The sequence below is a fragment of the Trachurus trachurus genome, assembly GCF_905171665.1.
Source record: "Trachurus trachurus genome assembly, chromosome: 9".
In the NCBI taxonomy this organism is placed as follows: Eukaryota; Metazoa; Chordata; class Actinopteri; order Carangiformes; family Carangidae; genus Trachurus; species Trachurus trachurus.
Window position 1 is genome coordinate 25,933,782 of NC_139895.1, and position 14,087 is coordinate 25,947,868.

Genomic DNA, 14,087 nt, shown 5'->3' on the forward strand with positions numbered 1-14,087 from the left:
TGTCACCGATCGTTTCAATCTTTTATCACTTACGCTATTAAATATTCATTTGCGTCTCTCTTGGAAATTCTTACCACATCCAAGGAAAATATCGGCTCCGGATTTCACATTTAATGCTACAAGTTCGACGTTACAAAAAAACATAAGAAAGTTAACAGAGGAGGAAGAAATATTTCCATGTAGGAAAACAAGCCAGAGAAATCCCAGTCTCCTTTCCCATCACTCCAGCTGTTCGGCGGCCAGTTTCCTGTCCTCATGAACAAGAGTTTACTCCGTGAGACTTTTCAGCCACAAACTGTGCCGCTGATCCCCGCGTGTCCTCTGGGGAAAATTGGTTTACAGCCACTCTGCCTCTGCTCTCCAGAGCGTACACGGAAAACTACGCGCGCACAGAGACCAACTCTAGAGTGTTAATCCTGAACCTGATACAGCTGTTGTGTGTGTGTGTGTGTGTGTGTGTGTGTGTGTGTTTTCATCCTTCCTTGTGGTGTGAGTGAGACCAGGCTCCAGCGAACCACAAGCCGACCCCTCAACAGGAAACTGGCGTCACATTGCGCCCTGCTCACTGAGCCACATTAATTAAAACACACACACTTTCTTCTGGTATTCAACAACTGGGACGCACTGGGCTGGAGCGGATGGTTTCACAGAAGGTCACTGACTGATTTCAAGAGTTCACCAAATCACTCCTTTCAAGAAAGTCAAGTCAGATGAGGTATTATTGGGGATTATTCTTTTTTAAACCACATTCTTCACTTTCACATGACATGTGGGGGCTGCTCCTCTCCACACACACACACACACACACACACACACACACACACACACACACACACACACACACACACACACACACACACACACACACACACACACACACACACACACACACACACACACACACACACACACACACACACACACACACACACACACACACACGCCCATATGGCCCTCCATCATTCTGAGGCACGTTCTCTGAGCGCTTTTACAGAGGCAAACAGTGAAAACAAAGGAGCTGTAAAAGCCCTTTCACCTCGGTGGAGAGGAGGAGAGGAGCCAGGGGTGCCGGTAGCAAGCCGGGTCGTTTCCCCCCAAGAAAAGCCTCCACCCTCAGAGTTTAAATCACCCGGCTAATCTGTCACAGACACCAGCATACACACAGTAAGAGAAGAGATTTATTGTTCTTGAGGTGGAAAGAGAAATAGCTGAGGTGAGTGCACAGAGGGAGGGTTATGGGTGCTCACAAAACACTCTGGGAGTATAGTGGAGTGTAAGTGTGTGTGTGTCTGTGTCTGTGTCTGTGTGCACTTGCTTCATGATTCACTGTGTGTAGATTCATATCCAGCCAAAGCCCAGCTCTGAAAGTTGATCTGGTTTGCTGCTGAACTGGAAAATATTCACTTAACAAGACCTCAAACACCACCAACACTACAGTGAATTGTGTTAACATGGGCTTAACTCCTTTCAAGAAGCGATACAGTTCATCTCACAGCTGTTCTCACTTTTCCCCTTGATACATGTGGTAGTTTTTTAAATGATGATAATGAACAAGCAGCAGAACAACACAGTCCTATTACAACGCCAGCTAATCCATTAAGTCTTCATTTAGACTCTCTGTTGCAGCAGCATTTAGTTGAAGCTCGGCGTACTGCAGGTAAATCTCCCTTCAGTAAAAACACAAAGACTGACGCCTTGTAACAAAAGCCTGTAGGCTGAACACAAACATGCGAAAAACAGCTATTATCTAAATAACAGGGCGGGCAGGCAACCAGCTCAAACATGGAGTATTTCTGCTTCTTGGCCAGGGGCCACCAAGTAATGGGCGAGGGTATTCAGGTATTCAGAGACAATAGAGAAGTGGTTAGCGGAGGGAAAATAGTTATATGCTGGGTTAAATGGTGATTACCTACTGATGGGGTGGTGGATTAGCTTGATCTGACTGTAGCACAGCCAGATGTGCTAATGAGGGGGGAATGAAACCAATACATTACACAATCATCTAATCCAACACCAACTGAGGGGTTTGATCAAAACACGGCTGAGGATTAGGTAAATGGAGCACTGACAAAATCCTTCTTTTCAAACACACAGGCTGACCCTTGCATAATAGGTTCAGAGAGGGTTTCAAGACAATACCCGGTGCACTTCTTGTTTCTGAACGGATGTGTGGAGGAATATGGAAAACTTCCTGCCCATGCACCTAATCAGCTGGAGGAAACCTGGCTGAGTCAGAGCTGAGGGTCAGCTGGTGGTGCTGTGCCAAAAGAGGCATTAGGCACGTTTATTGTGATTGCAAGGTGGAGGCAAAAAATGACTAAGACAGAATATATTGTTGTATTGTTGGTCAGATAGATGGACAGTGGTAACAGTCTGAGCAACAAACTGAGCCGGACAGGAAGGGAAGACTATCAAGATGAATGGACATAATGTGCGTCTTAGTGTCTTTTGTCTAAGAATTACAAAAACAAGCTTTAACATTTATCATGTCTCAAGAGACGATAAAGGACAATTCCCATTTGTTATCATTTTATTTTTAGCCAGAGCTCGGGGGATGTTGTTGATATGTTGGTCCAACAGTGTGGACTGGCTCGCAACATGAATCCTGATGACTTTTGCGATCCCCCAACTCCTTCTAGTACCACCATGAGCTCTGCCTTTTCACATCCATTGGGTAGAACATTACCATGAATACACACATTCATGGTCCCATTTTGGATGAATTTTAATAACTCTCTAGACCTCTTAACCTTAACTCTAGCACCATCATCAGGTCCATATCTTAATTTGCCCAATGGTAAATGACTAATAACCTGCAAAACATCACAGATTTTCATCAGCCTCAACTCTAATGTTAACAAGCACTTTAACAGGCAGCACTACGATGGTGAATATGACAAATATGATATCCCTCCATCTATTGGCTATAGCCGATCCCAGCGTACACAGGGTGAGAGCGGGGTGCTGAGTTGGTCAGTGTGTTAGAGCAGACATTTAGAGACAGAAAAACTCACACTCGTACTCACACCTGCAGGCAATTTAGACTTGTAGATAAACCTGTGGACTCTTGATTATATTATAATGTTCTAACAGTTATGATGACAGACATGGTGTTATCAGGTCTTTTAAAACCATGTTATGCAAATTATCTCAACCACTTTATACAGAAGTAAAAGTGAAATTGAGTGCACCTGAAATCTGAGTAATTGTTACATAAAACTATGTCCACAACCTGCCTTCACTTTCTTTTCCAAGTTAGTTTGTTTAACCCTGGGGGTTGTTTAAAGCCTGTATGATCAGATCTCCTGCCCTGACACAGTGTTGTTGCATCATTCTCAAATCTCAGCAGTTCACTTGGTGAATCAAATGTTTTTATTACCAATAGGAGAAACAGCCACGGCAACAAAAAAGCTCTAAGTTGTAATAAACAGTGATTTTTTGTTAAATGTCTACAGACTTCTGAGTACAAAACATGCCCAGTGTTCAGACAGCTAGACGACAAAAAGAAGAAAAAAAGGGGCCAAAGGAGATCAATCTGATACTGTAAAGAGTGTAAAGAAAGCAAACATGCTGATGATTATCATACAAAAATCTCATTTTCATCTTCTAATCAGCACCATCTTATTGCCCCAGATAGCAACACCAGCTTTTATCTTTGTAACTGTGGAATCTGTGCTCAAGGTTAAAAACTGCCCTTAATCTAACGCACAGTGTGGCAGCAGAATGTGGCAGGGAAACACAAGAGGGCTCCAGGCGAGTTGGGCCCCAAACCACAACAAAGACTCCTGACTGTCATCTAGACCCAATCTGAAAACTGAGCCCCACCCACACCAGGACTCCCACTCACAGACGTCCACAGACAGAACCCTGCACTTACATACCAGCATAAACAGACATAAACAAACACTCTGGGAACCATGTGTACATAGTATACACACATACACACACACAGAGCTACGGCAAAACCGTTTCAATGTACAAGACAAATGCAGAAGATGAAGATTTGTTTGTGTGATAATAGGGCCTGTCAAGCAAACATCCTCCCTGCTGTTTCACACAGAGGGCAGGGTAGTAAGATGTGACAGAATTATTACAGAGCTTCTTTTTGGTGTGTTTTACACTCTAGGAGAACTGATTGCACAAGGGCAGTGAGAGAAAAAGAGGTATTTTCCAAGTGATTTAAAATTACATCCAAAAAAAAGAGGTCTACTGAAGCTCCGGGTCACAGTCTGCTCATCTCAACTGTGCATCACAAATAAAAAGCACTTTTCATAAAACTGAATATTTTTGTGATTGTAAAAAAAATTTTAACTGTCAACTTTAACTGAATGTGGACATTTACAAAGAGATAAATGCTCATATCAAGATGGGAGCAGACACACAAACTAGCAAAGGTTTTAAAGGCAGTCAACAACAACAACAACAAAAAAGCCTCAATAGATTTGAATATAACCGGACTTCAATTACATGGCTGTGTTACAGCAGGCGCTGGGTCACATCTGTTTGACTTGATGACAGCAGCATGTGACGAACAGTGAAACCAGACGTATCATAGAGAAATCCCCCCGGAGATCAGTTCTCAGTTATAGAGCATGAAAAACCTGCACTGACAGCCACACAGTCATAACTCAGACACATAGACGGAGTAATGACACTGTAAATCCCATTGACAGTCTACCTTGTTATTAGATGTATCAGCTTCAGCCTGTAATGTCTGAGTGGCCTAACCTCCACCTTAAGGTTAGATACAGGAGGAGATGTTATGACATTAAAGATCAAAAGTTGAGGAATGTTAGGCTAGGATTCACAAATAAAGCAGCTGGTGCTGGAAATCCCATGATGAGGAGAGGTGTGTGTGTGTGCGTGTGTGTGTAGCTTGGGGGAAATCGCCAGCCTCATCACAGGCCACAATAAAAGACCAGGGACTGTTTTCAGTACCTTGCTTTGTAAATCTGATTTGTAAAGCAGGCATACATATACACAGAGAGCTGCACATAGCCTATAGCTAAAGAGACAGTTCAGCTGCCTGTCAGGTGTAAGCAGGGTACTCTGGCTGCTTCCCAAAATCATTGCTGATTATCAGGAACGCTACCTCAGCCAGTCACAGGAGACTGCGGCATCTCATCATTCTGACAGAGCAGGCAGCTCAGTAAAAGAGAAACTAACTCAGTAGGCAATTCATCTCCATTGATTTCTCCCCTCAGGGATGCAGGATGTGCAATATAAGACTGGATTTGTGAGGATTTAGGAGGATCTGTACACCGAGGCAATTCATTTAGTATTAAAAAATGCATTTCCCTCTAAACCGACTATTAATGACCGTAAGGTGAATATAAAGCAAACGTTAAGTCTTTAACCTGGAGGTGAATAAGAGAGAAAGGTGTGTCTTAGCTGCTGAGCTGCTGCGCCACCTAAAGTGGAGCAATAGCTCCCTCTGCAGGGCGACAGCAGCAGCACAGACAGAGGCCACCATGTGAAATGCATAGTATGTTGGATAGTACTTTAGTGATGAATAATTTGCTGCACATGCAGTGAAGATGTGTGTTGATATCAGATTGCTAACCTGAACAACTGTGATCATAATACAAAAATAAAGTGAATGCTGACAAGGTGAAGATGAGTCTCACAGACTGAAACAGTGAGGAGAATGTCAGAGACAAGGACAGACAGAAAAAATGCATTCTTCCAGATAAAAAAAAAACTAAACAAAAAGATATTCTGAATGATGTGCCTTTATTTGCAATGAGGTCACCTCTCCCAGACTATAATGCATATTTTTAGTAGAGGTCGCAACAAGAAGCTGCTGTGCAGTAAAAACATGTCTGGGTAAACTCAAACTAAAACAGGAGCCACAAATCTAAACATCTGCAGAAACAATATACGGACATCTGCAGAGAAGACATTAGGGAGGCTGTTTCTCAAACTGACAAGCATAACATCTTTACAGCTGAAACATTTTTTTCCAGCAAGGAGTGTACTGGAGAAGTACTGCCCAAAATGACTATTTGTGTGTAACATGTTGGTCGATAATTGTGTTGGAGTGAATCTTTCTTTCTAATTCAGCTCTCCTCTCTATGTTGTTACTTCAGAGCTTGTTTTTCATTATTTTTCACAAGCAGACATGTGTGGTTTGTTTATTACTTGGTTAACATGATGTCATGTAAATAATTCATCTCCCAGCTGCTGGTTCTCTGCATAGCTCTTTACAACTTTGGGGAATTCAGTGCAGAGTCTAGACACAACACATTTTGAAAATAAAAGACATATCACATACAAACTGTACCGATGTGCCCCTCATACTGTAGACAGAAGTATATTAGGATATACAATGGTGTTATATAATGATACCTGTAGACCCATATATTGATTGTATTTTTGATTTAACTATGAATTTTCTGTCTTTTAGGCTTATGAAACATTGGAATAAAAAAGTCCTCAAAGTTTGGGGTGGTGTTTAGCTTAGTTGGTAGAGCACTCGCCCCCCATGTGTTGAGGCTACATGTATAGTCCCCACTGCAGGCGGTTCGAATCCTGCGCCGAGCGGCCCTATCCTGCGTGTCATTCGCCCCCTCTCTGCCTCCCATTTCCTGTCTCTCTCAACTACCCTGTCGATTAAAGGCAAAAAGCCCCCAAAAAATATATCAAAAAAAAAAAGTCCTCAAAGTTTCCCTGAGGTCAAGGAGGCATCTTCAAGTATCTTGTTTTGCCTAAACAGAGGCTGAATACCTCAAACACTGTAAACATTTAATTACAAACCAACTGTGTCACTGTTGGATATTTGACACTTCAACACATTGAATATATATACACTGCTTATATCTAATCTGGAGACCGCTTTGGCTTTGCTGACAGCCATAACCCTTCTAGTGAGGACAAACTGGCATTTAACATGACCCAGCTATAATGACTGTTTTTGGTAGTGTGACTGTTACTTTAATGGTAAAGGCCTTTTTCATTTATCCCTCATATTCAGCGGTGCACTCAGGGAGGCATCCAAAGCATTCACAGGATGGCAATCCCAGGCAGCACTATATAGGGAAAGGGTGCCGGGTGGCCAGCTGAAAATGTGATACATTTCTTAGGGTTTTATTTCTCTTTTATAGTTTATGAGGTTTGTGTTTGTTAGGGAAAAACAATGAAATGTCAATTTAAACTTCCATGGTGGAAGCGAGTGGACCAGAGGAAGAAGGGTAACGAGTATGGGTGATTAAAGTGTCCAAATCCACCTGAGTGAGCATCTGACAAGCTGATCTCTTTCTTTTTCTTGAGATAATGGAAAACTAGCGACAGATACGATAAAAATAATTGCTGAGGCAGCAGGAACGACACAACGATACAACAAGATCTGACACCACACCGTCTGCCACTGGGCCCAGTAAACAAACACATTAAAACACAGGCATGCTGGCAGGGACTAGTACACTATGCAGCATGCAGGGAAAGGCAGAGATGCATAATAGACCCATCTGCTCTCATAAAGTCAAACACCTGCTCGGCATCATCAAAACAGAGAGGAACATCATTGGTGGTTGTGCCCCTTTGCCCTCTCCTCTCCACAGTAACATCCAGTCATCTCCTCACCAGGCTGCACTGCAAAACATGTCCTTTTATCCAGGACACCATTTGAATTTAGACTCTATTCTGTGCTAAATTGTTGGGTACAAAGAGTCCAGAGGAGCAATACAATACCGGCATTGGCTGGTTATTACATACAGTTCACTGGGGGTGAGCATGTGGATGACTTAGCTTGAACTCATCACTTTGTAACTCCGCGAGATTGCACAAAATGAAAACTAGTGCAGGAACAGGCATGTACAGCACACCTATCCATCACGTACACCTCTAAACATTCCTCACTATTGATTCCTCTCACCCCACGTTTCTCCATATGAAAGAAAGGCCCTGACAGCAGATATTTCACAAGAGTCAGATGGTTATATGACATATAGGAGGAACAGATAGAATGCCTCTTTGTGTGGAAATAATGAAAGTACAGAGTAAGAAAGAAAACAATACAAATGTGTGGCATACATGTCTGACATTGACATTCCCAATGCCTTAAGACTGTGTGGGAATGAGGTGTAGTTAATGATGTGTCCCTTGTGAAGACAAACACTACAGTAAGAGCCCAGAAGCAAAAGTTACAGTAACGCATTTGCAACTATTTCTCAAAGAGTCCAGAGCAGCCTGCTTGTCAGAGAATGGCATTTTTTCCACAGAGAGACAAAGCCTCTCATGTTTCTAAGCCCTCTGTGATAAGTCAAAGGGGGCTGACAACAAGTGTCCTGGAGTACACATGAAACCACACATTGGAATCTGTGTGTATGTGTGTGTGGGGCGACTTTTTGTCAATGTTTAACGGAGCAGTACTCAGTGGGGGGTTTGTTTTCCCACAAAGAAGATACCTTTAGCATGAGGCAGTCAAGTTCTGTTTTACAATCTGTTAGCGCCAGACTCAATAGGTTGAGGTTAAGATCTCCGTTGGGGTGTGTACATAGAGATGAGCAATGAAAAAAAAAGATTGAGGGATAAAGGGACATAAAACAAACAATAATCTTCTATGACTGTCTCTAGGTAAAGACAAAACAGGACTTCCTCTGTAAACTGGATCAGGAAAGTGGGTTAGGACTACGGCACATGACAAAAAAAGAACCCTTTCCTTGCTACAACAGGGGACCTGAGCCTCAAAGAAGTGATGTGGCCCATTTAACACGGTTCTCCTGGGGAAAGCAGGTGTTGAGGTTGATGGATTGGGGAGAACAAAACAGTGGAAGGACGTGAAAGCTCACATAGGCTGGCACAGTTATAGTTTACCTGCAGAATGTTTCTTATACTTTCATTTCCTCTAATCTGGAGGAGATGACATCATTTCATTATAGCACTTCATTCAAGCTCTATTCTAGTCCCTTTTATACCTCTTTAACTCCAGCTCAGTGGCATCCATATTGTCTGGGAGAGCTTAGTTTACGGCAAGGGCTGAACCCAAATCCTCCCATTGTAAGATTTTCTCCAGTATTACACAATAAAAAAAAATCACAAGACAAGGGGGGACTTGCATGGCAACAGCTCTGGGTTACTACGACACAGAAGCTTTACCCACTTCACTATCCCAGGTAGTAACAGAATGAGGCAGGTCTGATGATGCATAGAGGAAGTTTCCCATCTGGGGGAGTGGGAAAGCATCCAGTGATTACGCCACCGCTATCTATCTCTCCGTCTGTCTGTTAACCGAGTCACTGCCAGTGACAGCCTCACTCAGGACAGCGTATGCTGGGCGAACAAAGCCTGGCTATGTCTGAGAATATTCACAGGACTTTGCTCAAAGAAGCGCTGCTGCTTAGTCACTGTCTGAAGGGTGCGTCTGTTTGTGTGTGTGTGTGTGTGAGAAGCAGAGGTTGAAAATGACTAATGACAAGTTCAAAACAGCAGCTTTCATTCACAAAGCTGAATGGTAATGGTTCACTGCCAGCGTGTGTGACTCACCTCCTGTGTGTGTCTGCGTGTGAATAAATACACATCTGTTATCTATCTTTGCCGTCTCTATTAACACCTTATTTGGGGTGAAGCCCTGTAATGGACAAGAATATGTTCCTGTGGTTGGGTGGGGTTCACTTGCAACATCAGCAACAGACCCTCAGCTGTCTAACTGCACCCTGACACCAGTTGCCACAAAGAGACACAGACCACTAACCACATTCCAAGGCCAAAATACTTACTCCTTATAACATGTTTGACCCTCTCACAAAGCCAGACTACTCTGAGATCGTTTACAGCAAAAAAGGTGTCAGAACACTAACAGGGGCTAATTTGGAAATGAGGACAGTTGCTTGGAATTGGGAAAAAAAAAAAACTCCTGAGATGCAATTTAGGTTAACATCAACTTTTATCTTCATATGCCAGTTCTACCATATCTGCAAGCCAAGCATTACATGTTTTGCTGAGCATGTCTTGTTAATTGGGCGTAAAAAAGATAAGACTGTGAGGAAAGTGCTGTCCTTGAGTCTGTGTGGACTGGACCGGTGAATAGACATCCTGTAGCTATGAGACTAAAGACCTTCAGGGCTTTCATGGCTGAACAAAAAGTGAACACAGCATGAGGACCATCAGCTGTTATTCAGAACACTCACCATGAAAATTAATAAACAGCACGGACATTACCTACCTACGTTATACTGATTTTACTGCAAACAATAGCTCTGTTGTGTTGTATAATAAACTGCTTCGTAACCTTGTCTTGTTGCATGTGTGAATTCATCAGTGAAAGATACAAGAATCTTTATTAAATACTTTATTTGAACAATAAAGCCTTGCTTTGTTTGTTCCACCAAACGTATTAAGCAAACAGTCCAGTCATTACTATGGGAACAATAGAGGGACAGTGCTTGAATTCAGGCTTGAAGAAACTGATATTAAACAATTTTTCATTTGTGCTCGCACTCAGAGGCTGAGTGAGGCCGTGCTCCACAATGATGTATACACAAAGCTTGTGTAATAAAAAAGTTAAACATTTGCTAGTTAAAATATCCCTCAGCATACCAAGAGAGCCTCCAAGCAGAAAGCTCAGTGGTCGGGCCGTGTTTGAGGAGAAAGGTCTTAGAAGGGGTAAACTTTTCCCTGGCATCTACTCTGCACCCCTGCAATGCTCAACATGCCAGAAAGCCCTGAGGCCACATGCACACACACACACACACACACACACACAAACACACCCTTCAGTGTAAACACGGATTTAAGTACTATTGGGTAGTCCCACACTAATTTGGAAGACTGGGCTAAAAATCCCATTGCATTACACTCTCACAGAACTCTGTGTAGGCAAGGCTTGGCAAATTTAACACTGCAGTTTTTTAGGACTTTTAGGAAGCCCCAGGCCTCTGAGCCCATTTCCCTAACATTTCATGCCCCAGAACAGGGTTTGGTTTTGGGCTACAGTGCAGTGATGGCCCATTGTTCTCTTGGTACACAGAGCTGCCTTGAGAGGGAGACTTGGGGGAAGTTTTGGCATTCCTTGAAAGCAACTCTTTCTCAGTGGGTTCATGGTCTGAGGTGCTTCCTCTTTGCTGGCAACAGTCGTCCTGGCAACATCTATATGACCTAGCTCCCTCTGTGCATGAGGGGAGGTAAACATATGCTTACACGAAACAGAGCGAATTCATCACAGTTTTCTGCCAGGCCACATTAAACACGAGCAGAAGCCACAGTGAGAGGCTGCTTAGAGTGCAAGCACTGCACCTTCGAACTATAACCCATACATCAAAGCATCTGGTGAAAACATATCAATCAGAGTGTATCTCTAACTTTGGAGCAATAACACCAGGATGCCTCAGTTTCCACTGATAAAAGCAAAATATTCCTCCCATACCCGAAAGATCAGAAAATGGAGGAAGAAAAATTCTCTAACCGAACCGAAAGTTCTGATAAGAAAACACTCCCTCATTTTACCCAAAATTTCAGACAGGACTTACTACGTGAACAACACATTCATTTTAGGGAGGGAAAATATATACCGAGCAAAGGAAACACCCACAGTACCCAAAGTTTCACCAAAGCCACTAGCATAGTGTGGATAGTTACTTGTGAGAATGTGTGGATCTACAGGGTGGAGAAGGGCAGAGCACCAAAACCATCCAAACCACAGCCCAAAGCTCTTAAAGCTTTTACTCAACACAAATGGCAGACTCCCAGACCTTGCCATACGCTCCTAGGCTGGGATAGAGTGTGGGTGGATGGGTGTGTCCTCACACACATCTTACCACTTCCTGGCCCTGCATAGCTGGTGGTAACCACAGTGGAGCGGACTAGCCTGGGCCATCCTTGAGTTGAACATAATGCGAAGTCGGAGCATTGAAAAGCGAGGACATTCCTTCCCCACCTCCATAATAATAACCGCACTATCTCAGGCTCCCACTGCATGCCTGGGTGGTTTCAGTGCAACAGCAGAGCCAGCGAGGATGGAGACAGAGCAGAGTGCAGAGGCACACTGGTGGCCTTGTGGATCAAGAGCGGAGGGATGGAGAAAGCAGATGTCCTCTCTGCTCCCACAGCGAGCGGCAGGCAGAGGATGGACAGGATGGCTGCAGAATGGATTTCTGGACAAATCCTGTATGAGCATGTAATCATTTGCTCGGCTTCTCATTCTCCTTCTACTCTCTGACCATATTACCCTGTCAATTTGTGATACGCACACAGCAGAGTGATTCAGCACCAGACCTTAGAGGATGAGGAGTCAGAACACTGCCAGACAGACTGTCAGGACATTTCTTGATGAAGCAGAGACACTTGAATTATATTCGCATGGAAACAATAACTTGCCATGGATATAATATCTCTAAACGTCAAACTGTATGACTGGCAATTTTTAAACATTGTAATCTTTTATTTACATAACTGATTGCCGTAATTAGGCACATAGTCCAGAGAAATCCCCAAAGCCTGCTTCCGCAGTCTGTGGATTAATAATAGCAGTCATTTAGTCATAAAAAAACATGCTTCTGGCTTAATTCGACTCCAGCCTCCAGGCAGGATAACAGACACACACATTTACACAATGCAAACACACTCTCTGCTCACTCCAAGTGCATTTTTACCATTTCATTTCATTCATTAGAAAATATAAGTGTCCCTTTACGGTAACAACATACAGTACACATTAAAATACATACATCTGGTGAATTTGACCTAATGCAAGAGTTTAGATTTGATAACTGGAGCATGAAGGGACAGATCTAATCTGCATATCCTCTCTTCTAAAGCATTTTCGTTGCCCACATACATGCATACAAATAACTGTGAAAGTTGGAAGCACAGGTCATTTTGGGTTCAGGCCAACAAAGCATTCGAGGCTTTTCCTCTCTTATCAGTTGTTTGAGCATTACGTGTTTCATTCTCTGATAACATGTCATTGACTGCATAAACACACCAGACAAAACCACCTTTACACACACACACTCACACACATTTACATAAGAAGCTCAAGGGCTGGCACAAGCGTGATATCCACTGGCACAGTGAAAACAGGGACGCTTTCACGCTGAAGTAGCCTGCCTCATTGAAATGCCACAGACTGGTCTCATGGTGGCACTGAGAGAGCCCGAACACACAGAGCCAGACCAAAGTCCCAGTCTCTGAAAGAGGATCATTAGCATTGGCAACAAAGGCAGAGACACAAATTAATCTTGTATGAGAACCAGCAGAGAGCAGATTACGGAGTTAAGGAAGCAATGATTGTTGTTGTTGTGAAAGGACTGGAAGTCTTCACCCTGATAAATGACTAATACAGAGACTAAACAGGAAAGAATAATATGAGTTAGGAGAGAAATTTTCATGAAGTGTGATTAAAAAGATGAACGTGATGGTTCAGAATATCTCTTGCCAGTCATTTTTTAAAACCAAGCTTTCATCTCTTTTCAGTTTATTCACCAAAATATTAAACCGAATAGAAGAAAAAGGAACAGAAACATATAAACCCTTAACCCGTTGGCCACATGAATGTGTAAACAAAAATATTATGATGCAAGATGAAAAAAAAAGCAGCTCACACTGCCCACAAGAGAATATGACTGCTCATCTCTTGTCACAAAATATAGGCTACACTCTTTAACTCACACTGTCTGAAAATAACCCTGAAAACGCATGAGCTCATTCACTTCTGCCCAAGACACTGTACGGTCTGAACCACATTAACACTCCTGCACCACCAGGAAGAGTTATGTGTTATTGGCATATACAAGCTCATGTGTCAGTTATGAACTGGCTCTGCTCAGACATCCGATCAGGGTATTTCTGACTGCAGATCGATACGATGGAGTGTGCCGGACTTCCCCGGGGTTAGTTATGTTTTCCTGTGACATGAATTATAAACAACTCGTAGACATAAACTGACAATGTGATGCCTGCACACACACAGACAGAGGGGGTGAAAAAGCAACAGAGATTCAAAGAGGGAAGAAGAAAGACAGAATCAATACCCCATCTTTTCCATTTGCTATATTGCACCATTAGCATTCCTTAACTACCTCTTACAATTGAGTCTCCCTGTCTCTCCATCACACACACACACGGACAGACACACACACATCTCTCTGGCT